This window comes from Acomys minous (assembly GCF_964271855.1).
Source record: "Acomys minous genome assembly, chromosome: 2".
NCBI classification, from domain to species: Eukaryota; Metazoa; Chordata; class Mammalia; order Rodentia; family Muridae; genus Acomys; species Acomys minous.
In genome coordinates, this window is record NC_140484.1 from 35,269,074 (window position 1) to 35,284,705 (window position 15,632).

The following is a 15,632-nucleotide window of genomic DNA, read 5'->3' on the forward strand; positions in this document are numbered from 1 at the left end:
ATCAATTTGGGCACAGGGAGCACTTACGGCCACTAAAATGTGAGCTTCACAGCACATCTCCTGTGACTCCACCATGCCCACAGCTTTCTTGAAGGATGGCTCAACTGTTCAGCTACAGTTGAGAGGAAGCAATGCCAAGTAACTATTTTACCTCATGCCTTTCACAAACCAGTAAGTTTTATTAACCAGTTCTGAAAGTGCAAAAGCCAAACTACTGTTTCTGGGGAGAAAAAAAAAAAGAAGTTTTAACTATATATTCCAGTCTGGAACCAATAACAGTTCTGAAAGTGCTAAAGCCAAACTACTGTTTCTGGGGAGAAAAAAAAAAGAAGTTTTAACTATATATTCCAGTCTGGAACCAATACACAGAACTCCCCAGCTCAAAAGCAAATAATAAAATGGTCGAATAGTTTTTATTATAGAGAAAAATTGTTCCATAACTTTGAATCAACATATAATATTGTTGAATAGTAATAATTTCTATAGGACAATAAATGCACAAAACCAAAAGCAAACCAAGGCTAATGCAGAATTCGGCAGTGAGGTAACGAATGGAAAGCTGGACCTGTGCACCATCAGCATCTAAGGAGTTTTTTTTTTCTTAACTGCTAAGGTTAGAGCTTAGCAGGAAGGGAATCATATTCACAACTCTTGGCTGATGACCTAACTCTTAGCACTTACAGGCAGTCCAGGAGCCATGGGCATGCACAAAAGGTGAGCTGGCTCTCCTGGAATCTTCCTCTCAGTCATCACTTAACATTTAGCTGAGGTCTACTGTGTTTACCTTCTCTGTCTAGATTGTACACTCCATGAGTACAGCAAGCCATTTGTTTTGCTCCTGGCGTTGAGTGACATACTGCCTACCTAGCTCAGAGGTGCTTATTATACCTATGGTCAAACCAGATGAACATGTGCCAACATCTCATCTCTTCTCAGCCTAGCTGGCAGGATGTGGAAAGGCATTTTGGCCTCTTTAAAGTGTTCTAAAGAACTCGACCCTTTAGTATGTGCCTCTTGAGGCTTTTTAACCTCATGGAGTGCAGATGTACTTATTGACTGAGGTTGATCTAACCAACAATCAAATTATGGATAGCAGTTGGTCCTAGTTACTAGGAGTGTAAGGAAGTGAAAGCTAACTGAAGGTGGGTGGGTTCCTTTTTTTTTTTTTACTTTTTAAAAAAATTATTTATTCATTCATTCATATTACATCTCAATAGTTATCCCATCCCTTGTATCTTCCCATTCCTCCCCTCTCGCTTTCCCCCTACTCCCTTCCCCTATGACTTGCTGATAAGTGAAGATTTTCATGGGACATGCCCCTTGGGCTAGTATCCAGATATAAGTGAGTATATACCATTTGAGTCGTTCTGCTTCTGAGTTAACTCACTCACTCATTATGATCATTTCTAGTTCAATCCATTTGTCCACAAAATTTGGAAATTCCTTGTTTGTAATAGCTGAGTAGTATTCCATAGTGTAAATGTACCACAGTTTCTTTATCCAGTCTTCTACTGAGGGACACTTAGACTGTTTCCATGTTCTGGCTATTATGAATAAGGCCGCTATGAACATGGTTGCGCATATGCTGCTGTTGTGTGCTAGAGCTTCTTCTGAGTATATTCCAAGGAGTGGAATAGCTGGGTCTTGAGGAAGCCCTATTCCCAGTTTTCTGAGAAAGTGCCAGATAGATTTCCAAAGTGGTTGTACTAGTTTGCATTCCCACCAGCAATGAAGGAGTGTTCCTCTTTCTCCACATCCTCGCCAGCATGTGGTGTCGCTTGAATTTTTGATCTTAGCCATTCTGATGGGTGTACGATGGAATCTTAGAGTTGTTTTGATTTGCATTTCTCTGATGACTAAAGATGTTGAACATTTCTTTGTTTCTCAGCTTTTCAATATTCCTCTGTTGAAAATTCTCTGTTTAGTTCTGAGCGGTGGGTGGGTTCTTATATTGGTCCTAAATGAATGAGCTATGAGTCCCAGAGTGTGGTATGGCTCAAGGCCTCTGGCCTGTGTTGTAACATTGAATCACTCAGATAGTCTTCTCCTTGCTAGTCTGGCCCTCATAAACTGTTACAAATTTTGCATGTACAGAACTTCAGGATTATAACCAACTTTGAGCGTGTTTCAGATCATTTCTATAGACAGGTATGAAGAGTTCTGAAAAAAAGGAAGGACTGCATTAAGATTATAGGAATTATGTGTCCCCCCTTTTTTCCAGGTGAAATTTCTTGGATTTGATTCTTACTCCTGCTATGTACTGTCTCTGATCTATTCTGTGTTTCTGTTGCTGTGATAAAACATTGACCAAGACCTGGAGACATGGCTCAGAGGTTAAGAGCACTGTCTGCTCTTCCTAAAGGTAATGAATTTAATTCCCAGCAACCACATGATGGCTCACAACCATCTATAATGAGATCTGGTGCCCTCTTCTGGCATGCAGGTGTTACGTGTAGGCAAAGCACTGTATACATAATAAATAAATAAATCTTTAAAATAAAAAAACACACAACAAAACACTGAACAAAACCAACTTAATGAGGAAAGGGTTTATTTGACTTACAGATTATAGTCCACCTTCGAGGAAAAGCCAGGTCAGGAGCTCAAAGCAAGCTACAATGGAGGCTGCTTCCTGGCTTGCTTTGCCTGGCTACCTTTCTTATATAGTCCAGGCTGACCTACCTAGGGGATGGCACTGCCCACAGTGGGTTGTGTTCTGCTCTGTCAGTTAGCAATTAAGAAAATGCCCTATAGATATAGCCACACAACAGTCTATATTGGTGTCAAGTTGACAGCTATGAAAGGCGTAAGTGAATAGAAACATAATTCTGAACATAAGAAGCCCATACTTGGTCTAACATATACATTTAATAATGCTGCAGGCCTGCCTTCCTTCTGGAGGCTCTCACATGATCTTATCTGGCCTTTTGTAGATTCTGTACAGAAGGCCCAGGACTTCCTAGCATCCTTTTTTCTTCAAAACCAGCCATAACTGGTTGAGACTTCCTGCCCTTGTACCACTGTGATGCTGACTCTCTTCTCTCTGTGTCCATTTAAAGCAACCCTACAGCCACGCCAGGCCCGCCGGGTAATTTAGAGCTAATCTTATTTTTGGTCATCCGAGTGAGTATCTATCCACCTGTCATGCTAGCATTCCATTTAAGCCAATCGTTTCAGAGCTGGTACTTGTTCCTTCGTTCTTTTTTCTCACTCTAAGTTAGTTAGCCAGAGTTAGCAGAAGACCTTAGAACAAATAACGTCCTAGGATGAGTAAAGAATTTCTCTCCAATGGAGCCTGCCTAATCTCTCTTTCTCATTTTTAAAAACTGATTTATTTTAAATTATGTATATTCGTGTGTGTCTGTGTCAAGGTATGTGCACACACAAGCCCAGAATATCCTGGAGCTACAGGTAGTTATGAATCATTTCACACAGGTGTTGGGAGCAGAACTTGGGTTTTCTGCAAGGGCAGTAAGTGTCCTCCACTGCTGAGCCATCTCTCCAGCCTTCTAGCTGTTTCATAAGGCTGGTAGCATGTTTTTTTTCTTAGACATAGGACTGTGCTCCTGGGTGCGCAAAGACAGAACCTGTAGTCTTATAAAGGAACAGGGATGTGTTGCCTCATTAAAAAAAATTTTTTTTTTATTTCTAACACAAGATAACTTAAATATTTTTTCAGAGTTCAGAAGACAATTTGAGGGTTTTTTTTTTTCTTCCTCTGCTAAGCAGGTGGTTGAAAGTTGTACAATGCTGTTTTTCAGACTATAAAATCACAATGTCCTTGTGCATAAACTCATTAAAATAGAAAAATTGGGCTGTCTTCATTTGCATTTCAGTCCACTCTTTTGAGTAGATTTTTATATCTGATTCTTGCTATAATTATTTACATCTCTGGTGGAAATGCCACATCCAGTTGCAGAGTAATTATACAGTTATTAAAGGCCTAGATAGAGATCTCAAATTTCACCATTAACATCTAGAGAAACACACAGGAAATTGAGGAGCTAAATCAGATATTTCCTGAATGTTCTACTGGGCAACAACATTCATACGTACCTTCAGGTTGACAGTGCCATGTAAATTTCCCCTAATGAAGTGACTTGGAAGGTAAGAGAGTTGGGAAGGCTCAGAGCCAAAGCTCTCTGTTGCAGGTACTGAGGTCTCTTCCGAGCCATTTAGTCACCTAGAGATGCTAGTGGGCACATACTCAGTACCAGGACCTTTGGAATGCAACAAGCACTCTGACATCACATTCTGCAACTCGTGACGTGAGGATGTGTCATCACTCCTTAGCCTGTGAAAATCACCTTACCCAGCAAGGGCAAGCCTTACCGCGCAGGCCCGCCTTTCCCAGGAGAAGGCCAGCAGCTCAGGAAGGAACAGACTCCCACACAGATTCACAGTTCTGTGTCCTGTGACTAGGCGTCTGTGGGAACAGGAACAGAGGTGGGAGTATCTGACTCTCGGTGATGCTGGGGCACCGGAAAAGGTTCTTGGAGGGTAGGTGAGCTACCTGAGCCAAGTCTTAAAGATCTACAAGTGATGGCCAAATAAGAAATAAAACTAATGGTTTCCTTAGCCAATCTAGCAATCTGGGCAGAGGAATAGAGCTGCGTGCAAAAGCTCCCTGCACTGCGAGAACTGTGGACTCAGCCTCAGATTGTATCATTGGGGGTTGTTTCCTGAATCTCCAGAGGACACCAAAAGTGGTGAATGGTCAAAGCCTTGAACTTATAAATAGCAAAGTCTTTGCTTGTGAACAAGCCACATCCTCCTGCATAGTTGAAACCACCTTTAGGATGCCCTGGAAATGCCATGTAGACAGTTGTGGTACTGCATTGTTTGGAAAACGAGAAAACAAACAAACAACAACAACAACAAAAACCCAAAAAACAAAAACAAGAAGTTGAAACTATTGAATAAGGGCTCAGCCTTTTCTCCCTTTTTTTCTTTCTTTCTTTTTTTTACATCTGTAATTGGTTGAGTTTATGGATATGGAATCCAGAGCAGCAGAGGACTCACTGTGTACCATTGTGACCCAAGTGTGCCACATGTGCTTCAAGTGACAATAAAGGGTGCAGGGGCAGGGCGCAGACCATCGACCCTTTCTGCTCTGACTCAGGAAAACAGGCATTGGGAGTTTTGGATGAGCTATCCTAAGTAAAATGTCTCAGACAGGGCAGGCAGTGTGCGTCAGCAGCCACTGATGACAGGGATAGTCACAATCTCATTATGCAAGGTTGAAAAAAAAGATAGGGCCAAGTCTGCAGCGGCCGTGCCAGTGAGTGTTAATATGATACTGTTGGTGCAAACTGAAGCTTTGTAGATTTACAAACATTATCTCATGAATGTTGCAAAATTGATGAAACCCTGGTGGACCATCAGAGACCGGGGAAGACAAATGCCGTTTTTAATCTGTTTGTGCTCAGAACAGAACCATCAGCTGTAACGGTTATGGCAGACTGGTATGGTTTCTTCCAGAAGCCGTCCGGTGGCTTCTGAGGGAAGGACGGGAACACAGGACAAATGTGGGTGAAGTGCTGGAGGGCTGCTGTCTCCCGTGTTGCTGCCTCCAGGCATCAGCTCTGCTCACTAGTCCTTGTCAGCCAGGCCCTGTTCACTGCAGGCCCAGCTTTCCTCTGGGAATGCTGGTGGCACTCTGCCTGTTCCTACTGTTGCCTTTTACAGACATCTAGTCTTTTGACTTTACAATGTCCAGTTACTTTTTTGTAAGCATTGCCTCTGGCTCATCCCTTGCTTCAGCATGAGGGGTGGGGGCGTGAGAGGTGGGGGCATGAGGGGTAGGGGCATTAGGAGTGGGGGTGTGAGGGGCGGGGGCGTGAGGGGCGGGGGCGTGAGGGGTGGGGGCGTGAGGGGCGGGGGCGTGAGGGGCGGGGGCGTGAGGGGCGGGGGCGTGAGGGGCGGGGGCGTGAGGGGTGGGAACGGGGCATAACTTCCTAGTTTCTTGTGATTCTCTTTAAGATGCTGGTTGCTCTTGAAGATATTTTTAAGGTTTATTTTCATCTCAATAAGAAATGGTTTCGGCTGGGCATGGTGGCGCATAACTTTATTCCCAGCACTCGGAGGCAGAAGCAGAAGCAGGCAGATTGCTGTGAGTTTGAGGCCAGCCTGGTATACAAAGCGAGTCCAGGACAGCCAGAGAAACCCTGTCTCGAAAAACCAAAAACAAACAAACAAACAAACAAACACAAAAAAGAAAGAAAGAAAGAAAGAAAGAAAGAAAGAAAGAAAGAAAGAAAGGAATGATCTCTATAGCATTTGTTTGTCCTTTGATTTTGGCAGCTAATTTGTGGCACACTTTGGGGAATGTCTAGTTACATAAGCCCACTTCTGTGAATGAATACCTACTTTTATTAATTACATAAAACACCTTTCCATTTCTAATATCATCTTGCATTAATTTTGCTTTTGAGACAGAGTCTCACTGTAACTCTAGCTAATTTGGAACGAGAGAGAGAGAGAGAGAGAGAGAGAGAGAGAGAGGGATCTGCTTGCATCTGTCTACTCCATGCTGGGATTAAATATGTGTGTGCCAGTATGCCAGGCCCCAAACTGTTGTTCTAATTATCATTTACACCACAGTTTTACATCACTGTGTTTAGGAACCTGTAGTTTAATGATTGAGTTGGGAAACAACACTTTGCCTTGTTAAGCAGCTGTATTTGTTTATAACAGTAAACAGCTTTTGAAGGCACTAGACCTTAGGCCTCTAGAATTGGGCATCTTCCCGTTAGGTTCAGGAATATAATAAACATTTCCATCACTCAATCGTGATTACCATTCAAGACTTTAAAGTTACCTGTATGTTCTATCAAAGGTTATAAAGACAGATATTATCAAAACAGCAAGTAATAGTGTTGGTAGATCTGAAGGATTTGGCCTATGTCCGGTAAAGTTGAACCTTTTGTCCTCATCTCTGTCCTGTGGTCCTAGTCATATCTCGGAACTATAAACATGAACATAACCAGAATGTTTGATTCTTATGCTTGAAAGTCAAAGCGTGATTTATTTAGTAATTTTTACTAAAGTGCTGGAGATTTAAAGTATAACGCATGTTATTTTAAAATAAAACTAGACTTTTTAGAAGTGGAGAAAGCCCATGCTAATTCACTGCCTTTGGGATATGCATTCTGGCCATTGTTCTTAAGCATTTCAACCAAAAAATGCTTTAATGGAATGTTACAGTGCCTGCTCATTATCTTGAATTCACTTGCAGGTCATTTGTTCTTAACTGGCCTTTTTTCTTTACTTTTTTTTTTTTTTAAGTGAGCATTCATCATGGGTTGCTCTAAAGAAATCAGTCTCAATTGTTCATAACAAAAGGCATGTTTTAAAATGAAATATCTGAGCAAAGCTGATTGATTCTGGGTTTGTTTTTTTGTTTTGTTTTGGTTTGTTTTGGTTTTTTTGATGCTTCTAGTGGTACAGATGTTGGCATTGTGATGAAACAGAGCTTATCGTCGGCGTCACTGTAACAGTCGGTTCCCTGGGGCAGCTGGAGATGAGAGTCTGTTATAATGACATGTTGAACAAATGCTTACGCTGAGGATGTGCAAGTGTGACTATGCCGTGCTCAGCTCTGTGCTGTAACAAAACAGACTCGATCTGGATCCTTATTGGTGTCCTCCTTTCTCTTTCAAGTAAGGCTCTGCAGTAGTGCCAGACCTGTCTTTTAAAAGTACTAGGCATGGTTTTTTTTTATAATTCTGCAGCAAAAGAGGACTTGAGATTTAAGCAACAGATGGAATTTATTCTGGCTGTCTTGCATATAGGAAGATACTAAGCAGTCCTGTAGAGTGCTTTGCTGACTTGCTGGGAAGGAACAAGGAGCACCTCAGGAAAATGTGCTACAGTAATTCTCGAAAATGCACAGTAAAAGTACCAACTTTTTTTTTTAAAGCACTGTGTGTATCATCTTAGAAGAATGGGAGTGCCAAGGCTGAAGTGAATGCAGGGAGCAAGCGCTCCCAGGTCTCTGGGACGTTGCTTCTATGGGCTTCCTCAAGGACTTTCGCCAAGCTGTGGGGTTGCTTATCTCCGATCTAGATGTTCTGAACTAAGGAATTTAGTTTGAGAAAATAATTGGATTAGTTATGGAGTGTGATAATGGTCATTTTATTATATCAAATGTTGGAAATACCTTAGATTTTTATCAATACATACATAGGAGTTTGGTTTTCTTATTTATCGGATGCCTTGTGGCTGCATAGAGTGAGGCTTTGAAGGAAGAAAGGTTACGGTATTGTAAAGGAGAAGCAGTGAGATTTGTGGGCATCTACTGTAAATGTCATAAGAAGTCCATGATATAATCATACTTCACATGCATTGAAATTGAAGGTATAAGTCTGTGTTACTATGGAAAAGGCATTCACAGCTGATAATATGGAAGCGGCAGGTTAATGAGCGTTGTATGTATGAAAACAGACAGGCATAGAGAAAGATGAACGCCCAGAGTGTTCATAGACACATTTCGGAATGATGAGATTATTGGTAATTTTCATCTGTTACTTCCTGCGTGTTTACAAATGTTTGTACAACTAACAAATACCTCACAGCCAAAGAAACCATGGAGGGGGACCACCACCCCTGCAGCAAGGTCAGCTTTATCGCTGATAAAGCGCATAATGGAGTCAAAGTGTGTTGATGGAGTCTTAGGAGATGAGGCCTATAGTCAGAATGACCTTGGTGGACCGCAAGCATAGTGGAGCAATCCCCAGCACATTTGGCCAAGTTGGGAAAGCTGTAAACACATTGTGACCTGTGCAGTGGTCCAGAGGGCTTCACATGGCCAGCTCATGCTTTGCCAACACTACATCTGATGGAACCTATACTGTAAGATGGAAAAACCATATCATGAATTGCATCGTTAATGTTTTTGCAATCACTGTTGTCCTGTAACCAAACTAACTATGTTGGGCTAAAGCCATTAACTTAAGAGTTTGTGTGTGTAGCCTTTCTAGAAAGAGCAATGGTTACTTATTAATGTGATAGTTAACAAGTGTGCAATATGCTTCACAGTTATTAACAAAGAACTGGATGTTGTAGGTAGGAGTTGGCAAGTTATCTCATTTAAAAAAAATACCCAAAATACCCAGAGGAAAGTTGAACAAGGTAAGAGTGTTTTTTAGAGGAGGAGAAAAGCGCAGAGGACTGGAGCAGGGAGACAATTGAGAAGAGGCTATCAGGGCACGTACATAGGAAGATGACATCATGAAATCCATTAATTTTATCTGCTATCCTAAAAGTTAATTTTTAATAAGAGAAGTAGGATAGGAATATAATCAGCAAGTAAACACTTGCTCAGTGTGCTCAAGGCCCAGGATCTCGTGCAGGTCATGTGCATGCAGCTACAGCAGGTGTGAGTTCTTGAGTGCAGTGGGTCTGTCATCTCTAGAAGACACTCTTTCGCTCCAGTCCTCCCCTCCTCTGTCTCGGACAGTGTCTCCCTGGGCCTTGAGAAGTGGCCCACAGACACTTATTCTCTTTGCCCTCTGAATCGTTGTGAGTTTCTGTGTTAACCACTGTCCACACACATCCTTCTTTGATGAGAACTCAGAGCTGTATTAATCTATGGGTACCAAGGTGCCACTCTATAGGGCTGTTTGATACTCTATCTGCTTAGTTTAAAAAAAAAAAAGTAGTAGATTCACTCTTGGCCTGTGAGCTCCCCAGCTGTGGCTTCTGTAGTACCAAGCATGCATCTCCATTGTACTTTTTCTGACCGTACTGAAAAAGATATTCAAGTGTTGTTAGTATGCCAAAATAATTCGAATACCAACAATTGACAAGGAATGTATGCATGGACGCGTGCACTGCAGATTGATCTTTCTAATGGCTGCTGATAGAAAGCCTTTCAACAGTATACCATCAGATAGACTCGGGGCACTAGCAAATATCATGACCAAGTTGAGTCCATCAAGGAGTGGCTTGAAATCAGAGAACCTTTCTGCATATTAAGTGAACTAAAATAGAAAACTCTGTATGATCATCTCAAGAGGTGCCCAGAGCACTTTGCTAAAATTCAGTCACTGATTATGACCACAAAACTCAGTGGATTGTATTCTTTAAAAAAAATTTTTTTTTTGTTTGCTGCTTGTAAATTTGTCAATAAAATAAAAAACAAACACCATCACTTTATAATAACAGAAAATAATCTGATATGCAGTCCTGAGTACATTAAAATTTAGTAAAATAAGGGATTGGGGAGATGGCTCAGTGGGAAAGAGTCTTCACTGCACAAGCCTGAGGACCTGAGTTCAGTTCTCCTGCACCCGTAAAAAAGCCCAATGTCACTGCATACAGCAGTAAGCGCAGCACTGGCAGTAGGGGCTGGAGGGCTCGGTAAGGGATGGGAGGGTCAGGGTCATTGGGGCTTGCTGGCCAGCCAACATAACTGGGAAGGGAGAGGGGACAGCAAGCTCCGGGTTCAATGAGAGACTTTGTCTTATTGGAGTAAGTCAGAGAATGATATTATAGGACATTTACGTCCTTCCTCTGGCTTCCAGTCATGCACACACACGTGCACATGCACTTGCATGCAAGGGAACACACATACACACCAAAGTTTAAAATTCAATAAAATAAAAATAAATATAATTTGTCACTTGGCATAGCTAGAATATATGGGAAATATCTGTGCAATTTATGAAATGTGTGATTCATGAAAAGTAGTTTGTTCATGTCCAGTAATATGCCCCTGTGGCCTGCATGGTTTTGAAATCGAAATGCTACTTTAAGGTTAAGATAAGATGGGTGTAGATGTGAACACCTGTAATCCCAGCATGTGGAAGGTAGACAGATCACAAGTTTGAGGCTAGCTTGGGCTAAATGGTCAGACCCTGTCTGTCTCATTTTTAAAAAGAGGAAGGAAAAACCGTCTTCCTCTGTGGGAACGAGTCATCGCCTTCATCTTCCTCAGTGTGTTCATTTTTCCTTCTGAATTCTTCATGTGCAGAGATTTTTCAGCCCGGGGAAATCTTTCTGCTCTGTGACATATTGTTAAGATTAATTGAGCCTCCCGATTTTACATTTTCTAAAAGCAATTTAAGTTTGAAGAATCAGGACAGGTTTTCACTGACACATCTGCTGTGTCCCCTTTCTCGCTTACAACCAGGTTTGGAAGACGTCGTAGAAGCACTAATTGCATTTTCCTTTCACTTTTGCCAGAAGAAAGGGAGATGTATTTATGTTGTCAACGAGGGACTGAATGAGACAGAATCAGCATTCTGAAAGTGATACGAGGTATAATCCAAGAAAGAGAGGAAAAATAAACCCTTCCCAGATTTGGCAAATGCAAAACCAAATGTTATTTAATAGACTTTAAATCAATATCTATAACTGGTTACTTCTGCCCTCAGTTCCATCTCCATCCACTCTAGGTCACTTTTCTCCAGTCATCTCAACTTTGTCTCATCCACATCTCTCTTACCACTAGTTACTTCTCAGACAGGAACAAGCTGAAGGAAGTCCTCTTCCTTGTCACAGCCCATGCAGTTCTATGTTGTTTGTTTTCGTATGGGTCCCCAAGAAAATAGGAAAAGGTGCCTACCTGGTACCCAGGTAGAGTTTTTTGGTTTTTTTTGTTTTGTTTTGTTTTGTTTTTAATGCTTTCTCAATCTGGATTTGGTAAAATGCTTCAAATGTAACCCATTTCACAGCTCCATCTATTCTTCCCCCCGACCCCTACCCTATGCTGCCCCGTCTGCATCCTCTCTGGCTTCCAGGGGAACCTTCCCCCACTGTCATCAGGTGGCCCCAGTCTCCAGCCCACACCCAGAACAAAACCACAGCCCTTATTCCTTCAGCATCTCTGCCATACATATTTGACAAGAGACCCATGTGTGACAAGCGGGACTTGTGGGATGTACACAGAACTCCTATTTTTGCCTTTCTCTGAAAAATGGTCAGAAGATGAATTCACAGGAGACTTTTCTCCCTCCCTCCCTTCTTCCCTCCCTTCCTCCCTCTGTCTCTGTGTCTCTGTCTCTGTCTCTCTCTGTCTGTCTCTCTGTCTCTGTCTCTGTCTCTCCCCCTCCCCCTCCGTCTCTCTCGCTCTCTTTCTCTTTCTCTCTCTGTCCTCACTGTTACATCTAGTATCCAGGGCTGCAGTGATGCTGGTGAGAGTGTGTGCAGGCAGGCTGTCTTCTTGCACCTTGCTGAGGTCTGACCTGTGGGAGTCAAAGATGAGAATGCAGGAGAGCACAGGATTTTTTTTTTAACTTAATTGTCTTTTAAGACTCTCACACAATGTGTTTTCAAGAGGAAAAGGTGGGTTCAGGGTAGGGAGATGTTGAGTTCGCTCATTGACAAGATGACCTTGAAGACGCTGTGCAGCACATAGTCGGGATGTCTAGAAGATGGTGATATAGCCTAAAAATGGGTCAGCCTTCTCTAGGGATACAGATTTGAGTGCTGTCAGCATGTGGACCTTACAAACACTGTAGAGTGCGTGCTTATAGGGAAAGAAGAATGGAGGAAACGTTAAGGGGCAGGCCTGAAGGAGAGAAAACATCCTTACGCTATGGAGATACTCTTATGACTTTAAAGAAATCAGTTGCTCCCTCTGAACATTGATTCCCTTGCTGGCAAGCATTTGTGTAGGGGACTTCTAACATTATTACTTAGCATGAGTCTTTACGACAGTGCTAGGGTGAATAGGGATTATCAATTACTTAATTTTGTGACCTCTTAAATGTCTCTTGGCTTATACAAATATATGAATTCCTCATCTTTTTTTCTGATGAGATGGTTTGTTTGACACGTCAAGTCTGCTAATATATTGGTTTTTAATTTGAGACCCAGGAAAATAGCAAGTTTGAAGAATCAAGGTATTTATGAGGTTAATAACAAATGGTGATTAGCACTCTGCCCTTGAGCCCAACGAGCTCAATGCTTAGCCATTTACTCAGCTGTGATAACTTAGTGAACCAAGTCTCATTTCCTTCATCTGTACAAGAAGATAATGGTCCTTGCAATGATAGCAAAGGATTGAGTAATATTCCCAAAATACTTCCAGAGGTACCTGGGATAGATGCCCTCGCCAGGCCTACGCTGCCACTTTACACTCATAGTGACAGTGGCACTGTGTGGTGAGAAGTGGCTTCGTTTTATAGCAGAAGTTTTCAAAAGAAGAGTACAGGGGCCAGTGAGATGACTCCGTGGATAAAGGTGCCTGCTGCCTCGCCTTAGGGCCTAAGTTTGACACCTAGCGCCCACTGAGTGGAAGAAGAGAAAAAATTCCTGCAAGGTTGCTCTGACCTCTGCTCCTCTGCCATGACACACATGTGTCTGCACAGGAAGTAAAGTTAATTATAATAAAAAGAATTGAAAGGAGAGTGAAGAAAAAAATCCCTACTATTTCCTAATAAGTGGGAAATTTAGATGACTGAACTCCGTGGCTTGTAAAACTCCATTTCCTGCTAACAAATTGAGCTATGGGTTTCAAAGCCATGCCTACTAAATTTCAACTGTATTCAGTTTCACAGTTTGTATGAGACAGAGGGCATCAGAGCTTCTGGACCAGCAGTTCTCAACCTGTGGGTCTCGACCCCTTTGGAGTTGCATACCAGATATTTACATTAGGATTCATAAGAGTAGCCAAATTACACTTATGAACCAGCAACGAAATACTTTTATGGCTGGGGGGGGGGGGGGTCACCACATAGAAAACTGTCCTAAAGAGTCTCTGCATCAGGAGAGAGTTGAAAAACACTGATCTGGCCCTTCGTGCTTTATATTGCATTGGGTGCTTAGCTCAGAAGACAGCTGTGTGCAAAAGTGACCACAAACTACAAGCCTCTTCTTTCTCAATAATAAAACATTACTGTCTTCAGGTTTCTTGGAGGCTAGGAAACTCATGCCTATGTTATCCTCTCAGCCCAAAAGAATCCGTAAAATGTGTGCTTAGGAAGCTTTAGGTTGGGACACACTAGCCTCAGAGTTCTTTGAACCATTTCCCCTTTTCCTCAGAATATATCTTGGTTTCAGCTGCTTGGGGCAAAGGCCTGCCTCTAGCAACATGAGCTATTGACACTGGAATCTCTAGTTTCTTTTTCTTAACAACTTCTTTTCTTCTTTTCTCTCCTCCTTCTCCTTCCTTTCTTCTCCTTTTATTTTTTTTTTATTTTTATTTTTAATGAAAGGCTGAGTTCAACTTGTCAGGCACAGGCAAATGTGTGTATCCCTGTGCAATGTGCTGCATGTTGAGAAGGACAGTGATGTGACTGCAGTAATTCAAAGCAGGGGTTTAAATGAATAAATAAGAATAAGCCTGGGATTAGTCCCAATTGAAAAGTTCAGCGCTGCCAGGGAAGGTGGCATTGCTGCAGGGATTAACAAATGGCTGGCTGTGGGGGACAGCATTCATGATCCAGGCACACTCTGAGTGACGGACAGCCTCAGCCCTGCGCCACCCATCTTTCCTAGACACTCAGACTCAGAGCGGGGATCATAGAAGCAAGCTTTGGCCCATTTTTCCTTCTCAGAAACTCTGCTTGGTTGCTATATGAAAACCTTGATTCAAACCTAAGCCATAGAAAAAAGCCTGGCTTTAAAATGCTACAATCTGGAGGAAGATGATGAAATGAGACTTCCTTCCATACAGCAGACTGAGAGGGAGAAAACAGAGGAAGCCCTCTGGGTAGAGAGAATAGAGCAGGATCACTCTGTGATCAAGGCACAGAGCTCTTTAACAAAGAGAAACTTGTTTGTATAGGGCTTTCACTGTCTGCAAGCCTATTATTGACACCCTATTATTTGGTCCTTACAACAAAGGGTCTGTGTCCCCATTTCACAAATGAGAAAAGTAAAGCCTAAAGAAGTCGCCAGGTTGATGCAAGGTCACAGTACTGGAAGTATAATAATCTGATTTCAGGTTTTGTGTTTTCTTTGATTATAGTCCTGCTGAGTGCTAATTTGTGGAAATTATATAGAAAATTTCTAAACACCCATGTGTTACTCAGTTTTCCATTACTATAACAAAAGACCTGAGGCTGTCAACATAAGAAGAAAAGCTTATTTGGGGTCATGGTTTTGAAGGCTCCAGTCTATAATCCTTTGGCCTTGTATTTGGAGGCAGTGTATCATAGTAAGAGCCCATGGTAGATGAATCCTGTTCATGGAACAAATGATTGGTGTTTCACAGCCCCTTCAAGGATACCATCCCCAGTAACCGAACACCTCCCTCCTCAGCCCACCTCCTTCAAAGGTATCCCCACCTCTCAGAAGAACGCCCAGGGTCTGGAAGGCCCAAGTATATACATGCAAACAGATTCTCAGACCTTTGGACATTTTCATTTTATGCATTATGTAAAAATCTATCAGTAGACCAATGCATTAAATCTTCCAAGAGAAATATAGTACACAGAAAGAAAGAAGCATATACGTAGAGAAAATAATATTGATTATAATCTTGGATTATAACCTAGGAGGAATTCAATGCCAAAGAGGTACCAAAAGATGGATGCTTAGTATTGAAATACATGAGAACAAGATAGTCCAGCTCCCTTTTCCATTCTATTTAAAAGATATAAAAGAACAAAGAGTAGGATTTTAAAAGGTATTTGAAATTTTTAACTTAATTTCTTTCTGGATATTCTGCCTTAAAAAAAAAA

The 15,632-nt window shown here is 41.9% G+C and overlaps 1 protein-coding gene and 1 pseudogene across 2 annotated transcripts in view; both read left to right on the forward strand.

Annotated features, from left to right (window-relative positions):
- Positions 1–15,632, forward strand: part of PIP5K1B (phosphatidylinositol-4-phosphate 5-kinase type 1 beta) — a 257,803-nt gene that overhangs the window by 56,856 nt on the left and 185,315 nt on the right. The gene's annotated exons all lie outside the window — the stretch shown is intronic.
- LOC311585134 (dynein light chain Tctex-type 3-like) lies at positions 8,017–9,172 on the forward strand (annotated as a pseudogene). The gene has a single exon. The product of its transcript is annotated as a dynein light chain Tctex-type 3-like (transcript).